Here is a 27,793-nt window from a genome sequence, read left to right on the forward strand (position 1 = left end):
GTGATTGAATTTCTGTAATTGATATATTATTCCATGTCAATAGAAATGTTACTTCATAAAGTGCTTTGGGATTTTTTTTTTAAAAAGTCTTTTGTATAATAAGATTATCATTAAACCTAATTAATTATGATTGAATGCATTCCAGAATCCAAGATGAAGGCTGTAGAAACTACAGGCTTGAGTTAATGGTAATTTTACAGATCTTTGTACAGACACTGATTTTTGACTGCTGCAATACAGAAATTAATAGGAATGCCCAGATTTTTATTTTTTTTAATTTGTATCAATACAGTTTTAACTTTTCCCTTGGTGTAGCAAGATGCACTGATCTGCCATGCCAGGCAAGTGCGCTGCTGCTGGTTCCTGGCAAGGAAACTAGGTCATTTGTACCTCTTAAGCCTGGTAGAGAAATGAGCAATTGAGTGAATTGTAACCTTTCTTTTTACAGCAAAGGATAAAATGAAGGGGAAAATTAAAAAAAGACTTTTGCTTTGTTTTACATGAAAGCATACACGTGTACAGATAATTGCAAAAGCTGCAGAATAAAGCTTTGAATGCAAAAGCTTTTTTCATACATCAGTTGTAGAGTAATAGTCCATACTAAAATTTCTAATATAATCATGGTCTTTTTGTTACTGAGCAAATTTCCACAGAGTAATTTGTCTAACACCATTTTTGTTGTTCCTGAATCAATTTGAAAACAGAGTAAGAGAAAGCAGAAGACCTCTGGGTCCAGTTGGGTATTGCATTAGAGGAAAGCAGTGTAATGTTCTGCCTGCCCCAGCAGGAGATGCTTGTGCTGAGCCTGAAACCAGTGCGGAGGAGAAGACTCTCCTATTGCGAGGTTCTGTCACCTTTGCTAGTGAAAAATAGCTGTTAATTCAATTAAATTATTCAATTAAACCTTTCAGTTTCTTTGGCTAAAACTGCTGTATTTTGGCATGTGGATGAGAATTGGTCCCTGTTTAGAGCATCCCATATTTACATATAGATCCTTGTAAAAATACGATTTCTGTTCTGTATAGTACTACTTTGATATAAATCTGTATATGAGCCCTCCTGCCTCTTTCCATGTGCCAATGGATACCTTTAAAAGCAATTTTTAAGAGTTGTGAAAGTAACTCCCATGCACTTCCACTTCTGGAGGACAAGACCTTTCAAATGTTAAATCTTGTAATGGCAGCTGTGGAATGACCCTGCTTCAGCGTAGCATGAAGAGGAAGCACGTTCTTTGCAAGACTTGAAGTTTTGCTTGGAAGTACTAATTTAAATCTTTTAAGAGAATGATTTCTTTGCAAATATACTTACTGCTCAGTGCAAATGAATCTGTATGGTAGAATACTATGTTCTTTTTACTACTTCTTGCATGAAATGCTATTATGGTACTAACTTCTTTGCACGGTGTCTATTCTCTGCATGCCCCTTTACTTTTTTTTTTCCTGCAGAATTGCATATTCTGTTTGCGTTGGACCGTGACTAATGTACGGATTTGCTTTCTGTAGTGCCAGTGATGTTCTGCCAGTGTTTTAGCAGGGGATTCCCACAAGAATTTCCCTGCCTCTCCTGTGTGCCAGTGAGAAGTTGCGTGCATCAAGAATACTCGTACATCTTTTATTTGCTTTGGGGAGTGGGAAAACAAAGGCTCCCATTTACTTTTTTTTTTTTTCCTGAAACGATACTACCAGCTCAATAGCTGGTGCTGGGCGGGGAGGCAACCCTGTCACGGGAGCCGGATAGGACGACCACTGGCCAGGAGTCCATGCTACAGTTCTGTTCCCGCTGTGAAACCTTGGCAACACTTTCCTTTTTCTTTTTTTCTTTTTTTCTTTTTATTTCTTTTCTTTCATTTTCAAGCATTCTTTGTTTGGACTGTGAACAAAGACTGTTTTTAGTAAGTATTTGTACACTGCCTATCTCGCTGGGCTCTGCTTTCCTTTGGGATTGTTAGGTGCTTTTGTAGTAATAATAAAATTAAAACTAGACACTGGTCAAACAAGCTGCTATCAAAGTGCTCTCACCAAGAGCAAGGGCTGCCATTCCCCATCCCAGATCTTCCAAAAAACGTATGAAATCCACAGAAATGCAGACAACGGGTTACCTACATCATTCGTATACACATATTTAGCTAACGGCAGAGATTTGTTCTCTTCACTACCCCTTCCCTTCCTTCCCCTCCCGGCACCCTCTTGCACCCCTTGAAGCACATCCAAACACCGCGTCCAGCTGCAGTGCTGCGTGGAGGAGACCGCAACTGCCCACCGGTGCACTGGGCGGAAGGCTCAGGGGAGACTACCTCTGTGTTCTGGGGGTGGTGGGTTTATCTTTCTTCTTTTTTCTGTGGGGAGGATGATATGCCTGTGAGATCCTGCAGGACTGACTGTGTCCAGGATTTGGCAGGAGGATGAGTAAAAGTAGCTTTAGAAAATGCAGCCTCTAATGAAGATGTCTGCTTGCAGTTTGCCCCATGAGCTGTTTTGGGAAGGACCCATGGATCAACTACCCCTCTTCTTACTTGGCAAAATATGTAAACGTAAGCGTTTTTCAGCTTGTCTTTACTGCTGGACTTTTTTTCTAGTACCAGGATGATTTCAGAACTTCACAGACCTGAGCACTAACAGTGTGCTGCTGTCTTGCACTGTCTGCTATGGCAGTAGAGATTCAAGTGTTTGGAAGAAAATTGTTAGTTGATGTGTTATTTGTGAAAGTTTTATTCCTATTGCTCTTAAAGAGATGATGCATCAAATTAAACATGAAAAATTACTGTAACAGCAGTAAACTAAACTACCTCTTTGTAGTTATTAAAGGGAATGATTGTCAAGGTTTGTATATATATATAGACATATGTATAATACATGCATGCATGTGTATATATATATAAAATTAAGAATTATATATATAATAATTTAAAAAGAATTGGCCTGGCTCATGCTCTTCCTAAAGCTGTTCAGTGTTATGCACCATTCAAAGTACACAACTGTGGTTCCCCTTGTACAAAGGCTATCTTTGTTTTTCCTGTGAAGTCATGATCTATTTAAACCTCTGTGTTTTAATAATTAATTTTGCTGGAAACTGGAGGAAATGAGTCCATGGGCTTTTGTCCTGATAAAAACCAAATTGGAAATTGCAAAGTCAACTGTGAATAAATATGCATTTCATGTTTAACTGTTTCTGCTTTCCAGTTTTGTTCCTCTTTTCTAAATATTTTGGAAGAAATTATAAAGCTCACATCAGTGACTTCATACAAGTAATTTCTACTTACTTTCAAAGCATATGCTGACCACGGAAATAAAAGGAGAATGGAAAAAGACACTTCACATCTTTCGTATTTGTTTCTGATAGATTTCATTTAATTGTACTTCCAGGACTAACCATGCTCCCCCCTTTCCCCACTTCTTGCTGGCTCCATTCTTGGTTTTCTCCTGCCAGTCCCTGACATGGTTCTAGAGTAGAGCGCTCTGGTGACATGCCGCCCTAGGCTTGAAGTCTGTCATAAGTGTTTGTTGCTTAAGGTAATTATTAGCACTGCCTGTTAGTTGTTGTTGATGATGATGATAATAACAATAATAACCTATTACTAGTACAACGAAATTTAATACACTTATTGAATATGTGATGTGAAATGGATGTATCAAACATTTCTTATATAAAGACCCATTCATCTAGTTTTATTGCTGAATAATTTTTTTCATTTTAGAAGAAAGATTAGCAAACTTAAGTAGCTGAAGTTATTTGGGTGTTTAACCTTGTTTTGACACCAGTTACACCCTACAAGTGATTGAAACTTCTCTTTTTCTTTTTCCTGCAGGATCTTAAGGGGAAGTGTCTAAAATAAGTTGCAGAAATGCGTATGACCAGGGCAAAATTTTCTGTCTAGTTTGTTTAAGCCTAAAAAAGCAAAGATGCTGAGTTCTCAGAGGAATGTATTTTGGCAGGAGAGGTGACTGACAGCAAAGCTAGTTCCATTTTCTCAAAATTTATTTGGTTTTCAAAAATTTATCTTGCAACTGAACAGTGATAAAACCCCATTGCTGGCTTAATGCCACCAAGGAAACTGCAAGTGGATTGGAACAATCATGCTTTAAAGTTGCAATGCCCCTGTAGTAATTGCAGATTTGGGGGGGGGAGGGGGAGATAAACACTGTTTCATAATTATTTTTTTATTGACATTTTAAACCAGTCTTAGTTTTTACAGTAACGTCTGTAAGCCTTATTGGCACATAAGAGGAATTTTTCTGCTGTTGTACGAGAAGGAAATGCTGGCCATCAGCAGAGATGGGTTTTAAAATGTTGAAAACTTAAGGAGGGCTTTGAAAAGTAATCTTTTAAAAAATCACTTCAGCTTTCTTTTTAGTGACTTGGACTAGGTTAGAATATGTGGAAAACCTGTATGGTTCACAAAAAGCATCCTGAATTGTCTATCTGCCCACATAGTGAGCTTTACGCAGGAGAAAATTGTAAAAATACATTCCGCAAATCCCTGTATATAACAGATAGCTCTATAAATCTCCATTTTCGTGAGCTGGTGTACCATTTCAGTTCTAGTTGTTTCACTTGGGAAGCTGTAATGTATTCACACAGTAAGCTTGTGTAGCTCTTGGACAAATTAATAATTGTGTAAATTTTTTGTTGGTTGTTTAAAAGTTATTACTTCATTCAAAAAAATGGCTCTTTTGCATAGTGTTACTGTATGGCTTGAGTGATTAATTGCATCTGCTGGGGTTTTTGGTGATTTTTTGCTGCATGCAACTACTGATACTATTAATACATAGCAGTTCAAGTGTCTGCATCAGATGTATAGTGTAGCAGTTAGGCGAGCTGACAGTGTTTTCCTTCGTTTCATTCGCAGGTGAATGTAGTTGTCAGAGTATTAAATGAAGGGTAAACAAATAACAGGTATCTCCTTGTTCCCTGTTTTGCTGTGTACATGATTTGAAGTGTTAGTTTATCCGTAACGATGGCCTCTTTTTTTTTATTAATTATGTCTCTATTTTCTTCTTCCAGCAAGAGGTTATCAGTAATCTAAAAGCTACCAGCAACCAAGAGATTAATTCTTCATTTCTTTGAGTGTGAACAATTCTAATAAAAAGCTTCAAGAAGATTACAGGAGTATCACATAGTAATAAATAGCTATTCGTTTGCCATTTTTATTCTAGTTATTCTTTCTCAAGAAAAGACTAAAGTCTATTTTTTTCCTTCAGCTTTGCACATCTGATATCTTGCCTTGTTACTAGGAGACATGGTATGATATGTATGTTACTTTCCTCAAGCACAGTGGTATTAGCCACTTAATCACAGGAATGCAGGCTGGTAAGGGTCTATTGCTATTTAGCTGTTAGAAAGTCTAAAACAGTAATGCTTTTTTATTTGTTCAGGGAGTCTTTGAAGAAACCTCCTGGCTATGCTTTCCAGACATACCTGGATATGTGTGATTTTTATATACATATAAAAACATATATATTCTTTTTAGTAATCAGTATGTGCTATGCCTGCAATTTCTTGGCCTTCTGCTGTGCCTCTGTTGTTACCTTTGTCTCCCCCTGGCAGGCCACCTTTTAAACAAAAGAATAATACATCTGAGCTGCTCCCATGTGAATTCCCCTGATCTTGCTGAGCTTCCTTGGTAGTCAACAGTGTGGCTTTTTAATCTGGTTTCCTGAGGAAATGAGGTTTATGCAATGGTGTTGTCTGTCCCTTGCTGCTCTTGAGACTACAGGCTCATTTCAGAGCAGGTTGATAAAAGGGGTAAAGAGCTAAATTTTTTTAATCTTTTTTCCTTTCAGTTCTTCCAAAATTCATTAGCCAAATAGGTCCCTAGAGAGGAGGAGACGAGTGGGCAAAAACATGAGGTTGACAGCTGCCAGCTGGGCAATTGGCATGTGGGTTGCTCCAGACTAGCCCCATCCTGCGCTGCTCTGTGCCTGCTGGGGCTGTGAGCGGGGCGCAGTGGAAAGCTGGCATCGGTGTAAGGGAATATGGCCAGAAACGTGTAAGACTAGGCTAGGTGAGCCGTGCAGAGCTGCTCCTTGGCTTTTGGCTGCAGCAGTAGCTGGGCTACTCTGGTTTCTGGCTGTTGGGATTTTTAAGCATTTTTAGCCCTTCCCCATTGCTTGTTGTAGCAGTTGGTGTTTTATGGTGTTTTGCTGTGTTTGCATTGGCAGATTTAGTTGTGCTCTTCCTTGAGTTTGCGTAGGAATTGGGATTTTGCTATGAGTGGTTATAAAGACGTGATGGTGGGGGCAGCTGTAGGAGCACAGGAAAGCATGCTGAATCACGCTCTGTGTGATCTGGGTACCATGTAATCAGCAAAACTTATTTTTATTGTGGTGCCATAAAATAAGTAAGATTTGCATTTTATTTGTATTAGGCTTTTTGATTTGTGGCCTAGTAAAGAAACGTTGAAATCCTGTTTGGCTGGGAGGAAAACAGGTAGAAATATGTGGATTAGGCTGTTTGCTTCACAGGAAGATGGGACTACCTTCCCTCTGGGATTTCTCCACTCCTGTACCAGTAGTATGTCTTCTAGGGATGGTGTATGTATAAATGTAATACTACTTCATCTCCCTGCTGCAAGATGTTGTTAGGGAAAACATTTGTTCATACTTTTTTTTTTTTTTTCCTTCTCTCAAAGAAAGGGTGCTCTTGCACAAGCTGCATATTGTCAACTCAAACTAAGGCAGAAATTGCTGCAAGTGAGAGAGGAGTCAGAAAGGGACCCCGTTTAGGATATTGCCGTCACCAGTTCTCCCCTGGCCCCACACGGGTGGGATCTATCAGCCACCTCTTTAGCGGCACTGGGACCCTGGTGGTGTCTGCTTTGCCCCCCACGTGGGAACCGGGGGGATGAGGAGGGAGCTCCAGGGAGAAGGCAGCTGCTGCTGGGGCTGCCTGGAGCAGCTGCGGGAGCAGCCACCGCCGGGGTTTTCTGCAGAGAGACTCTTCAGCCTGACGGGTCTTGCCAGCCTTGTGCCCAGCTGGCTTGTAGCTGTTCTCACAGTGCCTTCACCTCAGCTTTACTCCATGTCTGTCCTTTCGTATGGCCCACAACTCTGTTCCCTTCTCTCTTCTTGGCTTAACTTTTTAAACAAGCCTGCTGGAAATTATAAGTAAACATGTAGTATTTGGAGTGGATCGCCTTTAGCTGCGCTGCTTGCAAACCCAGAATGGTCTGTTGTGTAACGCAGGCTTCTTGGTGTCCTCTGAGGAGAGAGGAGGTCTGGCTAGTGTGCCAAGGTGGAGCTCTCTAATAACTATTATTAAAAAACCTTTAGCAATTCCTGTGTGTTCAGAGACAGTGCATGGGGACTTCTTTCACATGCAACATTTAAATTCATTTAAATACATTAGTAGTAGTTAATGGTAAACCGATGACTGTGGAAGTTGCAGTTGCTTTGTGGCAAATACTGGACAGTGAATATTGCGCTTCGGTCAGAAGCATTGCGTTAATGTCACTGTACCTAGCAGCTCTTGAATTGATGCAAACTAAATTTGTATCAAATTTAATCAGTTTGATGAAATTGTACTGGTCATCCTCAGCAGGATTTTGGTGCCAGGCTTCAGCCTACCGTGGATTATTTTGGTTGACTTTTAATGGGAAGTCTGACAAGACCCAAGGAGGGAGAGCGCGGTGTTGGCGTGAAGTCAGGGTCTTGCTGGAGGAGCAGCCGTGGAGCAGTGTGTCGCAGTGCCCGCCCTGCTTTTGCTGATGGGCTTTTCTCAGTGCTGCAAACAACAGTAAAATGATTGAGGTGATGTGTTTCATACTATGCATGATAATTGTCCATAAGAGAAATGCTACCCTGCATTTTAACGATAAGCTGATGCTCCTTATCAAGCCTTCCTGAAACTAGTCATCCTTGCTACAGCTTCAGCTGTGCAACAGGTTCATCCTTGTCAACCAATTTTTAATTGCAGTTGAGCATTAATTCCCATCTGTGCAAATTCCAGTATGTAAATAAAGTTCCAGTTCTCCGGCTCCTCTTTGGAGGGCTCTTACAGCGCACTTGTTTCAAACGGCATCCCCCCAGTGTCTTGGAGAAGTTTCATGCTTTTCACCTATGTGAAATCTGGTGGAAACGAAAGTAAGTGCAGGTAAAATTAAAGTGGTAGTAGTAAAACCCATTTTCTTCTCCTGGTGTACAGTCCTGTGCAGCCTGGCTTTAAAGCATCTCCACTGAGTAGCAGCATTACCATCAGCGAAGCCCCCTCCCCTTCCCACATTTATTTCCATGGTAACCTGGGGAGGGCATTCTGCTGCCTCAAAACTACTTTTGCTCTTTCATCATGCAAGCTGGCATTGTCAAGGGCTGAGTGTATTCCTACAGCTTTGAATGAATATAAAAAAAAAAAACAGGAAAAAAAAAAGGCTGAATTTGGATGGGCAGTTGTTATTTGGGAGGCCCTACAGCAGGAAAGAACGGGCAACCTTCAAGTGACCTAGTGTCCGTACGTTGCTTAGTAAGGAAAAAACAGTCTTGCTTCATTAATTGATTAACTTGGAGGGTGGGGGTTATCAGAATTATCCTTCTTTGAAGCGAATGTGGCGATTTCCTGAAACAGCTTCGAGGTGGGGGGGAAAGGGGCAGATGGCTGGCCAGGCTGTGCTGGCGAGCTGCTGGTAAGCTTGCATGCTGTGATCTGTTGCAAATCTTGCTTTCTCATGGAGTCTTTAATGTCTTTTCAGGTATCGTTTAGAAAATGGTGTCTTAACAGATGCCTGCTCTTTGACTGTATTATGCATTTGCCTTTTATTGGTGTAGAAGTGGGGATCTGTAGCGGCATTTGGCAATGCGTGCTCTGTGTGAGCAATTTAGAAGCTGGTAGTAAAGCGTTTGCCGTGTTTCCGGCTGTAATGAGCTGGATTGATTTTATGATCTCTACGGTGCATGCTTTCTAACATCCGTATTTATGCAGCATTTGCGTGTAGATGTTGAGAGGATTTTATTATATTTGAGCAGGCTAAGGCTATTTGATTGCTGTGTGTGATAAGAGTAGCATGTGGAACTGGTAGTACTTGGTAAAAGAAAACCAATTGCTTGCAAACCATGTCTGCAGATGGGGAAGAATGAAATGATGTTGTAAGTAATTATTTTTTAAATATTCTGAAAGCAGAAACCTGTCTGATATAAGCATGGTCAGAAACGTTTCAAAGAGTATCCTCATCTTGTATGATAAATGGATTGAACAGATTATTATTTTTAATTTTCTGCTTATGTCTGTTTCCATGTTGTCTGAGTACATGAATCACAGTGCAGTAATAGTATTGATTGAAATATTTCAGGGGTCTGCCTGATCAAAGGATTGGATTGCCATTTGATTGGCTTGTGACAAGCTGGCAGGATTTTTTTTTTTTCCTTCCTTGCATTATTTGGTTGGGGAGGGGTAAAAATGTAGCTTGCTTCTAAATGTGTCTGAAGTACATAATGGCTGTGAAGTCACCATGACAACATTGGGACCTGGATCAGATTTTTCCCTCCATCCCTTTTCTGTTTTGTTGTTTTCTAAATATTTGTTATTTATGCATTCTCTGAGATGTTTGAGGGAGTATCTTACAGCTCCTGTTGGTACGGGACTTTTAATGATACCCAGCTCTTAAAGTAAATTATGTTTGCAGGGTTTTCTTTGATTAAGCACAGTCCAATGTATACAATTTGCTGTACAACTAAGGTGGGATCTAAACAAGCACATGAGCACCTCCAGCACGAGTTAAGAGTCTACCTTCCCCGTGATTCTGGTGTTGCAGTCCTGAAAACTTATGCTGAGCTCTTGCATGGTCCTGGGGCTTCTTGTATTCTTGTGGCATTGCCATGTGGGACGTGGAGCCTGGGGACTTCTGAAAGTTATGTACGAGCTAAGGTGTAACAGCATCTTCATTCAGGCATGGCTGGAGTTTGGGGCAAGCTTGGGGACAGCAAGAAAAAGGTCTGATCATGGTCAAGAAACAAACAGTTCTTCTACCCTTCTTTGCTAAGGGGTGCTGAATGCACCTCCCAGGTAGGAAGACAGTGGAAGTTTTTGCAAGATACGGTGCTAGCCGTTCCTTCCCACTTGTTGGGATTTACTAAAAACACACCGCCTGGGGTGGATCAAGATCTGTGTTTAGTTCCCCTCTTGGTCTGAGGCACTCAAATATCACCACTCACAAATTTTTCCAGACTGCCAAGGGTTAGACCATACAGGGTGCTTCAAGCTCTTCTGAAATGCTGACACTGTTTAGAAGGGAATGAAAGACTCACCGGGTTAGAGAGGGTGTGCAAGAAAGGCAATGGCTGCAGCAGAGTGGTTAAGAGGCTTTGTCGGGGAGTGCTGGTGGGAGAGCATCTGGCTTTTGGTCTCCACTGCCACAGCTGCAGGCACGTGCATGGAGTTAGACAGGTGCTTACTTTGTGGTTAGTGTCTTGGGGTGATCCGACTCGGGAATCTTCTAGGTGAGTATTTACTTTGGGGAGTAGACATCTTACCTGGAGATCTATCCCTAGTGCTATCTTCTGCCTTCTCTCTGCAAGGTTTGTAGGATCGTAGGGAAGGTGTTTGTTTCATACTTGTAATAGCAACCTGTGTAATTTATAGTGAATTTAGTGGAATAATGAGTAGTGTTAGATGTTCTGTGGAGGTGACGTTTCAGTGTCAGCAGAGGAAGGTAATTACATACTTCTAAGTTATCATCATACTTCTTGACAGAAAAAAACCACTGTAATTTGGGTAAGTGGAAGTAAAAATCATTGCAGTTGTCACTTGTGCCTGTGTAAACCTGGAGGAGAAGTGTAGTATCTGTGACATTTTCTGAGAACATATGGATTTACTTGCCCTTGTGGCAAAGTTGTGAGCATGTTTCAGTATTGAGGCAATTGAAAAGCAACTACAACATGACAGTGACTTTTGTTTTTGTATTATTACCCTACATGCTTGACATGAGAAAGCGAAGAACCAGACGTTTCCCTCTCCACTCCCATCAACCTGATGTTTTACTTGCTGCCACATGAATAATATAATGACTTCTTTTTAATTTGGAAAAGTGTTGAGTTCTGTCTAATGCTGGGGCTGAAGTTCCAAGTAATGTTTAACAGGAATTATCCAGAGCTGGGTAGGATTGTGTCCTTTGAAGAACTGCATGTCTACGTGACAACAGCTATTTCCCCTTCACCTTAATGTTACCTGATGTTATGATTTCGAATATAGCAACTGTGCAGAAAATCCAGTCTTTTGGAAATTCATGTCAGATATCTGAGAAAAGATTTCATTTGAGCCAGAGGCTCAAAACAATGAGATAAATCAGTGATGAGCATAACAAGTAAGAGCAAAAGTCTGATGGAGTTAGGTCATACAGATTTTTGTGGTTACATGCCTTGCTTTCAAGATCCTTAAAGTTAAGAAACATACCATAAATGCTAGAGGCAAAAACTTGAAAGTCATTAATTTAGGAGTAGTTAAAAAAACCAAAACAAACCTAAACCCACCTCCCATGTGCTGGTTTTGGCTGGGATAGAGTTAATTTTCTTCATAGTAGCTTGTATGGGGCTATGTTTTGGATTTGTGCTGGAAACAGTGTTGATAATTGAGGGATGTTTTAGTTACTGCTGAGCAGTGGTTATACAGAGTCAGGGCCTTTTCTGCTTCTCACCCACCCTACCAGCGAGGAGGCTGGGGGGGCACAAGATGCTGGGAGGGGACACAGCCGGGACAGCTGACCCCGATTGACCCAAGGGATATTCCAGACCATAGGATGTCATGCTCAGCATATACAGCTGGGAGAAGAAGAAGGAATGGGGGGACATTCGGAGTGATGGCATTTGTCTTCCCAAGTAACCATTACACGTGATGGAGCCCTGCTTTCCTGGAGATGACTGAACACCTGCCTGCTGATGGGAAGTGGGGAATGAATTCCTGATTTTGCTTTGCTTGCGTGCACAGCTTTTGCTTTACCTATTAAACTGTCTTTATCTCAGCCCACAAGTTTTTCTCACTTTTACCCTTCTGATTCTCTCCCCCTTCCCACTGTGAGGGAGGTGAGTGAACAGCTGCGTGGTGCTTAGTTGCCAGCTGGGGTTAAACCATGACACCCCCAGAAAAACCCCAACCACAAACAACAAAACAAAACCCCTCTTATTCCCAAGGTTTGGGCCAAGCTTGGTGCTGTAAGGAAATCCAAACCAAAAGAAGCCCCTGTAAATGTATGAAGGTCCAATGGGGATAGGGCAGACTGGCAGTGAAGATGGCATTACAGCATTCTTGGTACTTAAGGATCCTGGAGATTGAAATTATGCATTTTACTCCATCTGATGCTAGCAGTAGTGCTTTAAGAGCCCACTGACACTCACCTGAAATCAAGACATTTGTATTTATTTTTTTCCTATTAATTTTGTCCATTTCTAAGTGGGGAAAGACTTGGTTTCAGTCCTACAGAATAGGATCATATTCATTTGCAGTATTTTATTAGGAACCACCTGGTTTTGCTCTGTGTCAGAGACTGGCACTAGCTTGCAGTGTAATCCTCCTTCTTCGTCTTTCCAAGTCCATGGGGAGTGTTGGCGTATGGACTGCCATGAAGAACCGCATTCAAGGTCCAAAAATTCTTTCCAACATATAGGGTCCCTTCTCCCAGCCCCTCCAAAAAGGTGATAATTCACTATAGTGGTTAAATTCATTGTTAAAATTGAATCCTGTTTTTTATAGAGCTATTATTCTTTGCCTCCCCACAAAAAAACCCAGAAGTTTCTGCATTTGCAAGTTCCAATGGGAAACCAAAATTGAGCATTTTCACTTAAGCATGGGTTCAGTTGAAGTTTCATTTCCCCTATAAATGCAGATGTGGCATTAAAAAACCCTTGCCACAAAAATGATAGAGGTCTGGAAAAAACGCTTCACTGAAAAAGCTAAAGGTCTCAACCTCTTTGGTTATCAAAGACAAGCTGGTTTTAACTTGGGTTAAATTTACTGAATGACTGGCCAAAATGCCATGGTCTGAGAAGGTGGGAAGATGAAACTGTGGTTACTTTGCTTGTAAAGGTGACTTTGTTTTTAAGAAGAAAGAAAAGTATCGATTTTTGGATTTGATTCCCAGTGAAACTATTTTGTTGCAGAACAAGAGGTTTCTATATTTTTTGCCATGCCATTAGGCAAAAATAATTGAGACCCAGTGCTTCTGCTTACTGGCCAGCTGAGTTGCTGTAAACCATATCATTCCCAGGGTTCTGCAGAGCACAGGACCTGTCAAAATAGCTGCCCTATCTGTTGTACCATGGTAGGAGCCGTCTCGGAGGCCAGTTCCACTTCCTGCTGCCTCTGGTCTTGCTGGCTTGCACTCAAAGCGCAGCCTGCTTTCACACCACTTCCCCATGCATGGGATGAGCTGAATCAATTCAGAGTTGGGTCAATTTATTGACCTGACAAAAGCCTTCCAACCAAGAATAATATAGTGTCTGTGGTTGAGGGAGCAGGGCCGGAGACCTCCTTCAGTTGGAGGAGGTTGAGTGTAGTATAAAACTGCACCATTAGTCCCACCATCTGTATCTTGCACCTGTGTTAAGTTCTGTCCTTCAGCACAGGATTTACCATTTCTTTCTGCTACTGAGTGTTTGGTCTGGTTTGTTAAAATGTCCTTTTTTGGAAATGTTGCCGTGAGAAGCAGGATGAATGGCAATGGCCATTAACTTGATATACTAGCATGGAAATAGATACGACACACAGAGCTGATCCTGCGAGGTGTTGAGTTTCCCTTCCAAAGGAGCTGCCCAGTGCTCTTGTGTTCCCTCTGAGCAGTCTGGATGGAGAAATACGAAGGGCTTCAGGACTGGGCCCTTAAAGAGTTAAATGCACGGAAGTACTAATCGGTGAATATTTAGGTCATGGAGGACTGAGACTGGAGAAAGACTGAACATTACTGACAGCTGGTGGTTTTTAAGTTGGTAATAGAGAGACTGGAGACTATCTTCTATCTAGTATTTTGAGTTTCTAATTGTACTTTCTGTTGCGTTTGTGTTCTTCATTGCATTTCTGTTGCTTTGCAAGAGGGGAGGTGTGCAATGGGTCTCTAAATGGGCTTTCTAGAACCATTACTTGTGTCTTTCATCATGTCTTACAGCCCTAGTCGGAGCTGACTTCCTAATAATAGTGGAAGTTTTGAAGATTAAATACGGGTAATTTGTCATCTTTTCTGAGGCAGTGCTTACAAAATTCAATGTCTTACTGACTTTCTGCAGAGCTCTGACCCATAAACCACTTCTCAACCATATGGCTAGTCCCAGCTTTGAAAACTGTGGATGAGTGTTTGCACAGTGTATGTTGTAACTGTAGTCCTGTGAGCAGTCCCCCTGAAATCCATGGGATTGCTCACGCGCCTGGCCATGTCCACATTCAGGCTTGAAAAACTTTAATTTAGCATCCTGGGTAAGGTCTCCAAGAGTCAGGTCTGGTCTGTTGTGTCCTCTCCCTGCTCTGGGCCAGACGCACCCTAGAAGCTCGGTCTGACTGTGCTTGCCTGCAGCTGTACCTGTATGAAGCAGTTCTTCTCAGGGAGACTTTCATCCAAGCACAGCTATGCTAATATGGCTGGAAAAGAAAAGAAGTTGGATTAGCACAGAATTTTTAATAGTGTTGTGAGAAGGGCTGGGTGTCAGTGGTTTGGAGAAGAATCCACTGAATGAAGCTTACTGAAAATGCTATGTTAATAGGACTTCTTTTCTGTTATGGTTAGTGTCTGTATTTACATGGGAAAAGGAGAGTGGGAATGAGTAAGAGAACACTGAAATACTTGCTGCTGTGGCAAAAAAGTGACCATGTTTCCAAAAGGGTAAGATTCCGGTTTGGAAATAGGTTTATTTCATGCCTTTGGTCATGGTGCTAGAATTTGTAAATTCTCAGTCAGCGGAAATAACTCTCAGTAATTAATTTTTTTTTCTTATCACTGGACTTGGTGTTTCTGGTTAGTTTTTTGTCTGCTTTAGGAGTGGATTATCTGTATTTTGGAATGAATTGGGTTTTTTTGCTTGGCATTGCTGAGAATTGCTCAAACTACACTATTATCATCAATATTCGTAGGAAATGAAAAGCAACTTTGTTGTAGGTATAAACCTTGAGTAGCCCCAACACCCCTGCACTCATGATATAAAGGTAACTTTAAAATGTTAAGGAAAGACAGGCAAACGTTCCCATTAATATGGTATTTTCTCCTTGTTTCTTTTATTTCCAGGGAAGTGGAATTACATGCTTTTTTCAACTTTTAAGATAAAAATAGATAGCATATACTTTGCTGTATGCAATGGAACTGTCATGTTTTCCTACTTTCATAATAATTTTGTTTGGCAATGATTTTTAGCATGGGTAGATCAAGGCAGGGGCATTGCTGGTTAGATTAAATGGTAGCATCTTTGCAATTGAGAGAGACAAAATGTTCACAAGATTCAAATGTAGCTGTATCTAGTGCTCTTGAAACAAAAAGATTTGAGAGAATATCTGTAACCTTGATTTGAAAGATTGTTCTCTCTTTTACATGAAAATAAGTCATTTCTACCATATGCATTTTCTAAGCAGCAGTGTCTTGTGCCTGTTCTGAGCAGGGTGTTCTGATGGCAACATTTCATTAACTTTTTCCTATTATTATTTTAAAAAAGTAGAAATTGAATCTGACAGTCTGGCACCCTGATGTATTCAGCTGACAGCTAAATTACCTAACTGATACGTCCTCATTTATTCCTGTACTTGTCCCATGTTGTGTGCCCAAAGTAGAGCAGTTTGGATGAATGTTCATTTTTATGATGAGGTAAGGTGAGAGAAGACTTAAGAGAGTATTTCAAAGGAGGGAAAATCCTAGGTTTTCTTCTTCATCCTTATGTACTTGGAAACCGACTGAAGAACTCTCTCAAATAGTATGTGAATCTGTTTATTAAATTAATGTGAAATGGGTTTATTTCTAAGCCATTTAATTAAACCTAGGGGGACATGCAAGTCTTTCAGGCTACGCATTTGCTGCCAGTTTGAAGCATGCCCAGAGAGAAGGGATGAACTCTGTGGGGTCAGGCAGCAATGCGGTACGCTGGGTGGTTTGGGTCAGAGTGCTAGCAGATAAGTGGGGGGGAGAAAGTTGTCTTGACCTTAAAGAAAAAAAATAATTGAAAAAGGTCAGAAGAAAAGCGTTTAAGAAAATGAAGCTATGCATACCAGGAACTTTCTACAAACACATTTTCTGCTTAAAACAGTGGTGTCCAGCATTGGTTTACCTGTTACTGAATGGAGCAAATAGAGGAAAAACAGTACAATGTGCTTTTTTCATTGACTTCAGCTTCATTTAAAAAAAAATTTTTTTACTACATCATGTTGTCTCCATGGTGCTGCTTGTGGTTTTAAGGAATTATTAAGAAGAAGTGATTGAGAACCTACATTTAAAGTTTCCATCCTTTCATAATTTGTATGGTGTTTATGGATCAAAAAACACAGTTCCATGGACAAAAAGATAGTTGTGCTGTGCAAATTAACAGTTGTCCTGCTGAAAGCAATGACGACTGCCCTCCTACCCCCGTTCCCATGATCTATGGTGTGTGCCCGTATGGTGTGTTTGGAGCTCAACTGAGGAAAGCAGAGAAAAGGAAAGTGAGGACCAAGAACACAAGTTTAACATGTTGCCAACTTACCAACATGGTATCAATGGCTTCAGCGGTGAGGCAAAAAGAAGACATTACATCTACTGGTGGGAGAACAATTCCTCTGATGGATATGGACAGATCCATTGCTACATGTAAAGTAGCTCCCAGTAATACTGTAAATTGGTAATTAGGGGAAAAAATAGGACTATATTCAATATGTGAAATGCAGTAGGTGTGACCATCAGCTCTCTTTAATGTAGAGGAAGTTTGCTATCAACAAAAGGAGTATCTTAGGCAGGACCTGCAGTAGTTGAAATGTTTTTCCACCAGCAGGGCTAGCTAGTAGTTATTACAGGGCTACTGGCTGCAAATTGCATGATTGCGTTAGCCCCAAACGGCTTCCGTGCTGCCAGATCTGCTGAGTTTATGGGTTAAAATTTTGAGGAGGGAAGTCAAAACATAGGAAGAATTCAGATGTATCTTTTGGAGAGATGAGTTAAAAATACCTTTGCTGCAGGTTTACTTGTAGTAATAATAATAATAACAATGAGAATTCGACTGATATGAGTGAATGGCCTAATGATAGCTACCTCAGGATACCAAATTTCATATGGTTTCATTAAGCCCTGGGGGAATCCAGCTCCCTTCATAATGAGTTTTCCACCTAAGTACTTCCCGTTTCTCAACACAGCTATGCACAATGTAGGCAACTGGGTTTTGCAAATCAGTACTGTTGTTTCATGCAATGATAAAATATTGGTTTCTTGTTCCTCCACTGATCATACCACTATTAATACTTTCTTTGGTAGTATAGATTACATTCCTTTCAAGCTTGGTAATTACATCATCTTCAATGTGCAGCAAAATTTAAGCCATTGTCCACCCGGTGTGGACTGTCTGCTGATGAATAGCTGCATTCTCTGGTACTCAAACTCGCTCCAATTCATCTGTGAAGAATTGGATTTTGGATGTTAATTATCCAGACAAATCAGCAATTGGTTTAAAGCATTGTTAAGGACAAAGCGAAGAATAAATAGCTTCTGCAAAATATGGCATTGTGAATGGTACTGATACTATCTGCTATAATTTGTCTGTCTACCTTTGAAAGCACTGTGCAGAAAGATGAGCTTAGCTTTTTGGGATAATTACCCATAGTGAATATGAATACTAGCCTATTTCTTCCTTGACATTAAAAGACAAAAGAAAAATTCATCATGTGCTTCTGTAAAAATAAACAAACAAAACCAAGCTAATTAAAACTTGGCCTGAATCTTGCAGTCCTTCTCAAAAGTGTCACTGTTTTCAGTATTTGTGTTCATGGTTTTGTGCTATACAAGGAAACGTTGGCAAGGTGGGAAGTGGATGCTCAGAACTGTGCTGAAGTAAACTGCATGTTGGAACAAGTTTGGGAATTGATTATGTCAGATTGGGGGGACGGCTGTGTATATATATGTATGCACACACAGTATTTAAGCTACGGTAACAACAGCAATGAATACAGCACACAGATTTATTCTGACTGTGAGAAGGGACGTGAATGCACATATAAAATAGGGTTTTGACCTTATAAATGCCATGTTGTGCTGCTTCATAGCTAATAAATAAAGTCTCACTTGAGACATTTTCTACATCATAACTTCAAAAGTTTGTTCATATAAGAAATGCGTGTTGAACATTTGTGTGACACATGCAAGATCTTTCAGCCAATTTTACCATTACCCTTTATTGTTTAATAGCCAAAGATCAGGCCCTGAATTACTTAGGAATACCTTTCTTTTAAGCCATCTTGCTGCCCACGTTGTCTTGCTTAATCTGATCTGCTCCCTTATCCAAGTACCTACAAAGTGAAGTGGATTTAGAAATAGTGAAGTGTTGATTCTCCTTTGATTGTGGATGAGTGCTGCTTGTGGGAGTTTTGTTTTTCCTTAATGAGACTTCCCTCTGTTAAGTTCTTAAAAGAAATTCTCATTTTTATTGGAAAACAGAACATTTGAAAAATCTCCAGGAATGACTTCTACCCCTCCCTCCCAATTTTAACTTCTGAGTCAAGTGAGGAAAGAGGATTAAACGTGGCTTCTGCCGTGCAAGATACAGAATCCTTTGTGCTGTTAGACCTTGGATCTGTTCTCAGGTAGCCTGAAAATGTTAATTGAATTGAAGTAGTTAAGGGAACAGTACTGGCCTTTGATATGCTCCTATTGAAGTTTGGGGGTTTTGGGGTTTGGGTTTTTTTTCTGTTCTTTTTCATTTCTCCTAAATTAAGGAATGTGCTAAACCAAAATAAGAATTTTAACCTTTTAAGAACCCAGGAATGCAACTGTTTGTGATCAAATTATGACAGAATAGTAAGTTATGATCTATCAGCTCAGATGCTCAGTGGTTAACGTGCGAGCCCTTAGCCTGCCCCAAGTTTGAGATAAAACATGTCAGTTTGAGGTTTCTTGTTCTCTGTGATCACACAGGCGATGAGGGCAGGTGTTCTGAGGAGGCAGTAGTTAAGTTACTGCTAGGCGGCAGTAGCTGGGGGTGCCGAGTTAATCTGAGTTATGCTGGTGCTGCGTCCCTCCCGCCTAGAGTCTGCGTCGGAGGGGGAAGGCAGACAGTTGTTTTTCTTGGTGTTAAATGTTTACAGGCATTTCTTCCCATTGCTTGCCTACTTCTGGAGTGCTTATTGCTGATATCCATCTTATGATGCAATGTCGGATGGAATATGGATTTGAACCTAATGAAAATGGAATGAAAAAATTACCTTTACTGCTCAATAGCTGGTACCACACTGGGGTGGCTGGCTGCGTCTCTGTGAAATGGTGCGAAGTGCCACCCATAGGCAAATTAAAATACTAATTTCTACAGCCATCTTGCAAGGGAAAATAAAGGCCACCAGGGAAGGTTAAATGGGAGCAGAGTATTTCATATTGTTGCTGCTTCTTACCTATTAGTGCCCCTCAGTCACAAGTTGACTTTCCTTCTCCTCAATTTGATAACCTGTTATAACTTGCCATTATTAACTGTTTGACCTCGTGGCTGTCATTGTAGTGTCTGAGTGTTTCCAACGCATCATCTGCTTATTCCAGAGAGTTCCCAACTTTGTGGTCTCTTTCCTTCATCAAACAAGGAAAAATTAGACACAGGGAGGGGGGACTGACCTTCAGTTCAAGGTAGAATAAATTTCTAGACCTCTTCACTCCAAATTCTCCCTGCCATTACTCCTGATCACAAGGAGGACCACACAGCTGAGTGCTTTCTCTGTGGATCCGTTCTTCCCTCCCCAACACAGCCCAAGCTCTTTGTGTTGCACAATGAGTCAAATACGGTAGGAGTGGGTGTCCTGACTGTGTCCTCTCTGCTTGCTGCTGCAAATGTGCTGAAGGGATGGGTTGCAATGTGTACATAGTGTGTTTAGGCTTGCTCAAAAAGGCTTATGCAAGTTCTGCTCATACAGCTTTGCTCTGTCCTAGCAGATTTTAATTCCCAAGGGCAGGGCTTTCCAGTTTTTTATCTGTCTGTAAAATGTCATTGAACATCTATGGTGTGGTATAAATAATAATGGTAATGATGGTCTTGCAATGTGGTATATTTCCCTGGGGAGAGCAGAGACTCCTGCCCCACTGTTCCTGGTCCCTGACGCCCAGATGGTGGTGACTCTTAATAGACTTGTTTGCATCCTCTTTGAACACTGAAACTACTTGATTTGGCAGCCTTTGCCGCTTCATGTGCGGTCATTATGAATGCTGCAATCTGCCTTTCAGGTGATTTTTTTGTGTTTAAAAATTTTTTTTTTTTTCAAATGCCAAAGCCCAGTAATTTTAATTTAATATTATTATCTGTATTTCCAACAGATCGCTGAGTGGAATGGAATTTTATGCTGTTAAATGTAATTACAGTTTAAGTTCTGTGTTCAAAGAAACTAATGTATTGTTATGGCTCTAGCTTTTATATTTGTAATTCTGAAAGTATTTTGAAATAAAATATATCTTACTGTGTAAAAGAATGAGGAACCCCAGCATATAATATAGGGTAGAATATGTGATAAATTGAATTTTAGTTGATATGAAAAATTTTTTATAGTTTTCATGGCTAGAATGAATTATTTGATTTAACTCTAATCTAACCATTGTAATTCCATTGTCAAATGTGAACTGAAATATTTGGGGAACATCTCTGGTTGGGTCACTTATTTTGAAAACTGCACGTACTTTGTGTATGCTATGCGCTCTGACATTCAAATATTATTTAATGGTTTTAAATGCCATGTACAGAATTCTAAGATTAAAATATGTATTGGGTGTCCACTAAATTAAACTTGTCAATGCAAAAAGAACCAATCATTAACACACTTAATGTTTGTTACACTTAAGCCAGTCACGCTTTTCTTTTATCAGATGCATCTCCTTGTTTCAGGAAATGGAAGATTAATGTAGTATTCCTCAGCTGTACATCTTGTGCTCTATGCCTTTCTTTTAACATAAACCTATTGCAAGGCACATTGCCTTTTTGTGCATCTGAGAATCCAAAACTGGCTGCTTTGTGGGGAGGAAGAAGTATCTGTTCAGTCAAGGAATGCTTTTCCTAGATACCTGGTTAGGAAAATAAGGCCGTAGAAGTTGCATTCTCGTATCTAGCCAGGCAGAGAAGGTGTGTCACGGTTAGAAAGAAGAAACCCGCTCTGATCTGTGACCAGGAAATCGGAGAGAATAACTAGAATTTTTTCCATTTGTCTTTAGGTTTATTCTGGTTGTTTTGTCTGCAACCATGCACCTTGGAGTGAACAAAATATAGGATTCTTCCTGGTCATTAGGGCAAATGAGCTTTTAAATTAAAAACCACCTCTAAGCAATTATTTTGCTTGACAGTTATGGTTTTTCCTCTGCCACAGTCCATAATAAAATCTGACCAGAGTTTTTTCCATTTTGAGAGCACAGCTTCAGCTAAGGGAACCTGGAGATCAGGGTTGGTCACGCTGAGCTCGTTCGTCTCTGTGGCGTGTCTGCAGGATGGCCGAGGGACAGAGGCAGGAGCGCCGAGGAGGGACCGCCGAGGAGGGACCGCCGAGCGGCACGGTGTCCCGGTGGCCCTGGCAGAATGAGTAGCAGTGGGGAGCGCTGGGCCGTGTGTGCTAGCAGTGCCTTGGCTTAACCCGAGAAATCGCCTGCGGCTGCAGTCGTCCTGTTCGGGTTTCTCCGAAGAGAGCCGTCACTGCCTAACAAGAGAGGTGGGAAGATGTGGCTAATGCACTTTGCATATATTTATGAATACCAGATTTGGATGGAGGGGACGATGCCTAAGCTCTGAGTATCTCCTAATTAGCCCCAGTTTATTTATGAGCAGGGTAACGTGACTTAAAGCACCTTCTGAGCACTAACTTTGTTTGGTATCATGTATTTTTGGGGGGCGGCGGTTGCTCATCCTATGCAAAAGCAGACCTCTAGTGCCACAAGTCAGTGGTGGGTAAGTGACTCTGCGTGGCGAGTCGATGTCAATCACTTGCGAAGTGGAGCAATGTGGGCTGGAGCAAGCAAAAGGGCATAATCAGACTTTATTGCAATTTGTGTATGCATGTGCTTTGTCTTTTTTATTTGGAAGGGCTTGCAGTGCTTGCTGACACTGAGCAGTGTGCTGTCAGGGAAGCAGAAGGTGTACTAGGGAATCTGGAGATGTACTAGTACTACTATTTTGTTGTTTATTGATTGATGCTAACTCAGGTGCTCTCTTCAGGTGTAAAGGTATTGCTCTAAAAGGTGTCTCATTCTTCTCCCTGTGATGTGACATTTGCAGCAGTTAAGGCTAGCTGAAGCCAATATGCAATAATAGATCTGAAAAAACTCAAACCAAACCAAAAATCATTTCTCCATAACCCATTCTATGAAAATGATACAATTGTGATGATATAAATTATACTTTCACCGTTGATGATTGTAAGAGCTCAGAATTATTAATTCATTACAAGAGTCATTCATTTTCTGAAATAATCTTGTAATGATCTTTTTTTTTACTGTTTTTCTTCTACAATGAAAATTCTTTGTATTTTTCTTAATAGCTTTTAAATTTCTGTGGTCACTTTTATTTTTGAAACCCTCCATTATTTCCAGTCATCCTTTCTCCTTAATAATGCAGCTTTGCCAGCAAACATATACTGTATCCATTAAGTATTCTCCATCAATAAAAGGACAATATGGAATAATGATGCAGAAATTTTATGAAAAACAGTAATTATTGAAACAGTGACTGCCAAACAGTACATGCTATTTTATGCAATATAATTTTAAACACAAATATTCAGATATGTCCTGTGCAAGTAACATGGTTTATTATTATCCTTATTAGCTATACATTTATATTTGAAAATGCTAGTTGCCAGTTACATTTCATGTAATGATAGACCAAACTCTTTCTTAGTTTATTTCAGGATTGAAAGCTCGCACCTAAGCAAGAGAAAATGTATACTATTTTCAAGGTATTAATTCAAATACATATTTTGGGTTAATGATCTGATTCTGAAATTGTTACCTGTTTATGTTCATCTTGAGCTTCAGATTTCTTCAAAATTTCTTTAAAGTCATTACTGGCAGAGTTGTAATGCAATTTTGAGATGAAGTATGATGTTTTTTCTTTAGAATGAAGATTTAACAGTCAGTCACAAGGATTTTATTGTTTGTGATTTGTAACTGTTGTCCCAAATAACCACCTAGGTGCTTACAAAATGTCCTTGTTTTCACATCTTGTAGTCACTGATTTGATGAAAGTGCAATTATAGATAACAGGAGAGATTAAATGATTGCTACAGATACAATAAATTAACTGGAGTTTTGTCGGGAAAACTAATAATAGTTCCTTTTACTGCAGCTTTTTTCTGTAGTCTGCGTTACAGGCCTTTGAGCTGGTGTTACTTTCTTTGGAGCTTGCCAGGCTGAAATAAATATAAAGGATGCTTTATATTATCCTGCGTCTGCTCTGGGATCCAAAATGCTGGAGCCGGTTCAGTAGTTTTCAGTCTCTTCTAATTTATTTATCCGTGCATTGTTTCTGCAGAACACCTTTAACCTTTCCAGGTTCTTTTTCTTGTTCTCGCTTTAGTCCTTAGAGACTGTGGATCACAGACTGAAGAAGCATTGATCTAGGCTAAGGAGATGTTAGTGCAAGGGAAACGATACTTTGCTCTCGGTTCCTCCATCTGCAAAGCATAGAATATGCTTGTGTATCCCCTCGGAGTTGGAAGCGTGGAGTTTGACATCGGGAGCACCAGGCGTAAAGCACCTGTGGAATAACCTGGCAGGTTTGTATCTGCTTTGTGAGTCCCTGGTGGAAGCAGTGTGCAGAGCCTGAGGCTGCATAGACGGTGGTAAGGATTGTGTTTTCTTGTTAGCTGAGAAACCAGTACAGTGTAGCATGGACCTTTGGTCGTCACTGTAGGCTGCCCAAAGGCTCCAAAAAGTGGTATCTGCGCTGTCAGTGGCTGGACCACTCTGAGGCTTCTGCTGCGATGGCTTTGCAGTAGCCATGTGGGATTGCTTTGTTAGAAGTACAGGTATGAGGAAGTGGCATAGAACTAAGGATGCTTTTGCTTTTAGCCTCTCAGTGCTGTACAGGCTTTTAAAGGCTTGTCTAAGCTGCGATTATTGTTGTGGCCCCATGCGGCGCTCGATCTTCCAGTATGCAGCAGAGGGTACCGCAGTGACCTGTCTGCTCCTCTCCAGTTCCTGCCCATATTCAACCTCAGCAGACAGTAATAAACTGTTTTCTTCTGGCTCCTTTCTCAATAAGGTGCTTCTTTATTGAGAAAGAACAATTTCCATTGTTCTTTCATTACTTTTGTATTAAATAGGAAAAAAAAGTTTTCTTTTATCATTACAGATGTCATACCGTTCGTTATATGTGTGTTCATCCCTGGAGATAGTCAAACAAGATCCTGAGCAACCTGCTCTGCATGACCCTGCTTTGAGCAGAGGGGTTGGACTGGACAATCGCCAGAAGCCCCTTCCACCCTCAAACACTCTGCAGCTTGGTCATTTTCTGTAAAGGCAGTAAACTGCAAGGAGGGAGTTACCAAGCAGCACTAAGAGCTGAAATAATGTTCTCCTGTAATGATTATTGTGAACTGCTAGAAATACGCTATTGTGAAATTGTTCTGTATTTTGCAATGTGCAGCTCTGCTACCAAAATAGTGCATCAGTGTAAAAATACTCATTACACTTTTCAATAATGGAGTTGAATTTTCTTAACTTCTACAGTATGGAGTGACAGGACATTGTGGTAACACAGAAGCTAGTCCTCCCCTGCAAAACTCAGTTCCGTAGCAAAAAACCTGAGCTCAGTTTTACCTACTTTTGTTTAGTACCTAAATAGACTTTTAAATGCACAGAGGCTAATTATTGGTTTACTAAAACTAATAAAACAATTCAAGATTAGGAAAGGATGTCAGTTGTTGGGGATGCTGTTGGAGATGCATGGTATTGTCATAAAATCTTAAGCGAAGGATAATTTTTACTCTCCTTACTGGTTAAATGAGAGTTTACTCATTGTAGTATGTGCCATTAAGAAGATTCACAAGCACATCAACTGAGCAGTGTGAGAGAGTCTTGCATGGTGCTTTTGTCATTACCAAACAAATTTAATAAGCTTCTAGTAAAAGGAGGAATGAAGCACATGAAGCCTTTTTTTATGACACAGTTTTAAATGAAAGCTGGAATCTTCCTTATAGGGACTAGCATCTGGCTGTTTCTCACCTTTGTGTAGAATAGTCTTTTAAATCACTGGAAGGTGGGCAATGTAATACTTTTCCCTCTTTTTTTTTTTTTTTTTTTTTTTTTTTTTCCTCCTTTTTTTTCCCCCTCCCTTGCCACCATATAAACAATTCTGGGAATTGCAGATCTGCCATCTTCCTCTTTGTTCTTGGGAGAAAATCCCCAAGACAGTAAATCACCCAGATGCAGGTAATCTGAAAGGAACAAATTGAAATGGCTTTGGCTGGGATAATTTGTTTGTGTCTAACCGGTGTAAAATCTCTTTAGGTTTTTACAGTAATGGATTGCTCTGGTGTTATGATTCCTGTGTTAAAGCAGTACAGATGTGAAGTCCCAGGAGCGTTATTAGCTTGAAATATGTTCTTTGATTTGCATAATCAGTGTAATTATAAATCAGGACTCTTGCATCATAATGAAAAACCTGTTACCTGTCAAGGGAAAAAAGAGAAAAAAAAAAAAGAAAGCTCTGTGCTTATCTAAGAGGAAAGTCTCAGGAATGCTGAATAATGGTTCTGCCTGTATCCCTTTGTCGGGGGTCCAGCGTGTGCATCTTCTCAGAGGAGAGGCCGTGTTGCAGGCGTCTGGCATCAGTGAGGGCTCTGAGGTTGTCCGATAGTCAAAATAATAGCTTTAACTTAGGAAATCTGTGGTGCAAATGCATTTATAGTTGCAGCTACGTACTGCACTTCACCCTCAGTGGCCTTTCAGCTGGTATCTGAGGACACTGTGTATAGGAATCAAAGACAGTTTTGTATGGGGTGTTCCCTTCGAGGTAAGCATCCTCGTGTTGTGCAAGAAACATCCAGGCTAAATCTGGAGACCAGAGCTAAACTGAGTTAATAACCAGAAAAAGATGGGATGAGAAGCAAGTTTGGACTGTGAAGAGGAAGAGAGAGGGAAAGGTAAGTTGAAACACGACTGCTCTGTGGCAGGACGCCGCAGTGGTGGTATGCAGGACTCAACTGTGCGGCAGAGAAATGCCCCTTCTTGTCACCTTGCTAGAACGAGAAGTATGATGGTAAAATTACGATGAGAAATGCTTGTCTGTCAATAAGACTTCCTTATAGAGTGTTCTAGTCTGTGTCAAGTGCTTACCTTAATTTTTTTCTTGAGGCATGTTGTCTGCCCAATACTGTGTAATACCACTACATTTTTTCGTAATAAGAAATCAGGAATAAATTAAGGAGAAGGGAGCATTATCTTCCATCTTCAATTAATCTTTTTGCAAAAGAGAAAACCAAAGCAAAACAAGGTTTTATGAATTAATGAATTCTGGGTTTTGCTATAATTGTGATTAAATATTTGAATGAAAAACTAGTTCATACCTCTTCTAAATTAGTCATCTGCAACAACTTAAGCTGGATTTTTGATATCTGGACCTTGCCTGCTGCAGGAATGTCCTGGTTTCAGCTGGGATAGAGTTAATTTTCTTCCTAGTAGCTGGTATAGTGTTATGTTTTGGATTTAGTATGAGAAGAATGTTGATAACCCACTTGCGTTTTCAGTTGTTGCTAAGTAGTGTTTATACCAAGTCAAGGATTTTTCAGTTTCTCATGCCCAGCCAGCAAGAAGGCTGGAGGGGCACAAGAAGTTGGGAGGGGACACAGCCAGGGCAGCTGACCCAAACTGGCCAAAGAGGTATTCCATACCATGTGATGTCATACCCAGTATACAAACTGGGGGGAGTTGGCTGGGGGGGATCACTGCTTAGGAACTAACTGGGCATCGGTCAGCGAGTGGTAAGCAGTTGCATTGTGCATCGCTTGTCTTTCTTGGGTTACATTTCACTCTCTTTTTGTTATCTTCATTATTATTATTATATTTTAATTTTTATTTCAATTATTAAACTGTTCTTACGTCAACCCATGAGTTTTACTTGTTTTCGATTCTCCTCCCCATCCCACCAGGGGCAGGGGGGAGGAGTGAGCGAGCGGCTGCGTGGTGCTTAGTTGCTGGCTGGGATTAAACCACAACAAGGAATTAAGTCTGAAATCTAGTGCTGAAGTTAAACAGGTTGCTTTGCACTTCCAAATGCAAAAACAAGGCAAGACTTGTATGCACCAAAGAGATGTGTCTGGCTGCTCTTCTCTTCTCGCCTACCTTTCTGTGGTAGAGGAATGCCGTTTGACATCCCTGCGTGATGGACGAATCTCCTGAAGTGCGCTGTGAGCAGTGTTACTGGCAGGGCTTTTGTCACCTGCAATGTCAGGCTGGCTGACATCTGCCCCAGGCTACTTCTCCTTTACTTTGTCACTCATTATGCCACAATCTTTATATGTCATTTAACCTGCTTTCCTTACTAGATGGAAGAGTCTCAGGGTTTTTTTTTCTTCTGCCTTTGATCTTGGTGTCACAGAAAGTTACTGTGCTTATTATTTTAGCCTAGACTAATTCAGTTATGCCATTTGGGGGAAAAGTCAGCTAAATGCTCTTCCTCCAGAAGAATGAGTTTTTCATAGCCTGCCCACTTTACTTTGT

At 40.6% G+C, this 27,793-nt stretch overlaps 1 protein-coding gene and 1 long non-coding RNA gene across 7 annotated transcripts in view; both read left to right on the top strand.

Moving 5' to 3' along the window:
* Nucleotides 1–27,793, top strand: part of FGD3 (FYVE, RhoGEF and PH domain containing 3) — a 117,113-nt gene that overhangs the window by 23,871 nt on the left and 65,449 nt on the right. Inside the window, exon 1 of one of the 6 annotated variants that reach the window (XM_030043481.2) lies at nt 8,355–8,454. The exons of 2 other annotated variants lie outside the window; for them this stretch is intronic. The gene's annotated coding sequence lies outside the window, so the exon portion shown is untranslated. Of the gene's footprint in view, nt 1–8,354; nt 8,455–8,592; nt 8,615–8,964; nt 9,075–10,407; nt 10,425–27,793 lie in introns of those variants that run through there. 3 more of the 6 variants (XM_041118776.1, XM_030043480.2, XM_030043483.2) reach the window with 3 other exon arrangements.
* On the top strand, nt 5,721–26,842 carry LOC121232479. The gene is made up of 4 exons (XR_005930984.1): nt 5,721–6,213; nt 16,072–16,074; nt 20,017–20,025; nt 26,832–26,842. It is a non-coding gene; the product is annotated as an uncharacterized LOC121232479 (long non-coding RNA).

This window comes from Aquila chrysaetos, chromosome 20 (genome assembly GCF_900496995.4).
Source record: "Aquila chrysaetos chrysaetos chromosome 20, bAquChr1.4, whole genome shotgun sequence".
In the NCBI taxonomy this organism is placed as follows: domain Eukaryota; kingdom Metazoa; phylum Chordata; class Aves; order Accipitriformes; family Accipitridae; genus Aquila; species Aquila chrysaetos.